The sequence below is a fragment of the Vicugna pacos genome, chromosome X, assembly GCF_048564905.1.
Source record: "Vicugna pacos chromosome X, VicPac4, whole genome shotgun sequence".
NCBI lineage: Eukaryota > Metazoa > Chordata > Mammalia > Artiodactyla > Camelidae > Vicugna > Vicugna pacos.
In genome coordinates, this window is record NC_133023.1 from 9,995,966 (window position 1) to 9,998,690 (window position 2,725).

General features: G+C 37.2%; 1 non-coding gene across 1 annotated transcript; it reads right to left on the minus strand.

Annotated features, from left to right (window-relative positions):
- Positions 1-2,054: 2,054 nt before the first annotated feature.
- LOC116277208 (U6 spliceosomal RNA) lies at positions 2,055-2,162 on the minus strand. The gene has a single exon (XR_004186689.1). It is a non-coding gene; the product is annotated as a U6 spliceosomal RNA (small nuclear RNA).
- Between the last annotated feature and the right edge of the window lie 563 nt (positions 2,163-2,725).

A 2,725-nucleotide genomic window follows, 5' to 3' on the forward strand; every position in this document is an offset into this window, starting at 1 on the left:
ACAAGTTTCTTCTGTATAGCACAAGGAACTATATTCAATATCTTGTAATAACCTTTAATGAAAAAGAATATGAAAATGAATATATGTACATATATGCATGACTGGACATCATGCTGTACACCAGAAATTGACACATTGTAACTGACTGTGCCTCAATAAAAAAGCAAAAAAATTGATTTCCAGAATATACAAACAGCTTATATAACTCAATAACCAAAAAAACAAAACAAAACAAAACAAAAACCAAAAACAACAACCCAGTCAAAAAATGGGCAGAGAACCTAAACGGACATTTTTCAAAAGAAGAAACACATGGCCAACAGGTACGTGAGAAAATGCTTAACATCACTAATTATCAATGAAATGCAAATTAAAACCACAATGAGGTATCACCTCACACCAGTCAGAATGGCCATCATGCAAAAGTCCACAAATGACAAATGCTGGAGAGGCTGTGGAGAAAAGGGAACCCTCCTACACTCTTGGTGGAAATGTAAGTTTGTACAGCCACTATGGAGAATAATATGCAGGTTCCTTAAAAAACTAAAAATTGACTTACCATATGATCTAGCAATCCCACTGATGGGCATATATCTGGAAAAGATGAGAACTCTAATTTGAAAAGATACATGCACCCCAATGTTCATAGCAGCACTATTTACAACAGCCAAGACATGGAAGCAACCTAAATGTCTATTGAAGGGTGAATGGAAAGAAAGACGTGGTGTATATATACAATGGACTATTACTCAGTCATAAAAAAGAAATAATATCATTTGCAGCAACATGGATGGCCCTAGGGACTATCATATTAAGTAAAGTAAGTCAGACAGAGAAAGACAAATATCACATGATATCGCTTATATGTGGGAAGAGTAAACTCTATGTCATACGTGGAATCTAAAGAAAATTGTACAAATGAACTTATTTACAAACCAAAACCGGACTCATGAACATAGAAAACAAACTGTGGTTACCAAAGGGGAAAAGGGGAGGAGGGATAAAATAGGGGTTGGGATTAACAGACGCACATTACTATATATAAAATAGATACACAACAAGGACCTACTGTATAGCAGTATAATATCTTGTAATAATCTTTAATATTTAATATCTTGTAATAATCTATAATGGAAAAGAATCTGAAAAAGAAAATATATGTGTGTATATGTGTGTGTATGTATGTATGTATGTGTGTATATATATATATATATATCACTGAATCACTTTGATTTACACCTGAGACTAACACAACATTGTAAATCAACTATACTTCAATAAAAAAATTTTAAAAAGAATGAGCTCCATCTCAATTTTGTGATTTATAAAGCACTAAATATAGGTGAAGTATTTGGCTGTCCCTTATTAAATTTCTGTAAGTGGGCAGGAGGTATCCAGGAGACCTCCTGCTTGTGTTTCCAGACTCTCCACGGCCTCTGCTCTGGATAAAGAGCGTTCAAATTTGCAAGGCATTTTGACAGATATCTCAATCCATCATCCTGATCACCCCACGAAGGAGGCAAGGCAAATGAAATTTTGTTTTTTCCCATTTCACTGATGAAGAAGTTGAAACCTGGAGACAGTACAACCTGTGCAGTCACTGCTTAGGAGGGACTTGGATTTGGTTTAATGTTCTGCTGAAACCTTTATGAAATTCTTAATTTATGGAAAAGGGGCTCTGCCTTTTCATTTTGCCCTGGGTCGCGCAAGTGATGAAGCAGGGCCAGCCTGGAGAGCTGGCCTTGCTCACACGAGGGCACCTAGAGTTGGCGCAGTGGAGTGGACTTTAGTGCTTTGTGACGTAGAGTTTACTTCCTTCTCCTACACTATGTTTCCATCAAACTTGGGACCTGAGTCTTTTTTTTTTTTTAAATTCAAGTAGAGTCGGTTTACAATGTTGTGTTAGATTCTGGTGTACAGCACAGTGATTCAGTTCTACATAATGTATATACTTTTTCAGATTTTTTTCATTATAAGTATCACAAGCTATTGAGTGTAGTCCCCTGTGCTGTACAGTAGGACCTTGTTGTTTATCTCTTTTATATACAGTAGTTAAAAATATGGAACCCTTCTCAAATTTGTGTGTCATCCTTGCAACAGGGGCAATGCCAGCCTTCTCTGTATCGTTCCAATTTTCATACGTGTGCTGTCGAAGTGAGCACGAGACCTATGGCTAGAATCCAGTTTCATGGTCTGTTCCCTTAATTTCCCCAAACTTCACTTTCCTGGCTCTGGATCAATGCCTCAGCATTTCTGCATGTAATTTCTGTCTCGAGGGTTGTGATTTCTGTTTTAAAACAAATCAGTCTGAAAACTTGCTTACCTCCGGGTTGGACAAACTGCACTGCTAATTTATGTTCATAATAATTTCCTGGTAGTGGCTACTGCCTCAGCAGCCATGCATATCATTTTTATTAAACAGGTTTAAAATAAAATAAAAACGGCTCTATTTTGTTTCCAAGATTGGTTAATTAGCTCATGCTGTTGTCAGGGCTGAACTGTGAATTATAAGTCCCTTCCTGAAGGGGAGACATTAGTTTTTCTGCAGACATGGAAACATTTGGCTGAGCAGCGTGATTTTAAAATCAGGGAGCACTACCTGGTGGCCAAACAGTCAAAGCAATGCTCAGTGGCCTGGATGGCTGATCTATATTATAAGTGTTGGCTCAGAAAGCACTTGATAAAATTGTTTTATGGCTTTTGGGAGAGATGAGGATGTCACCAG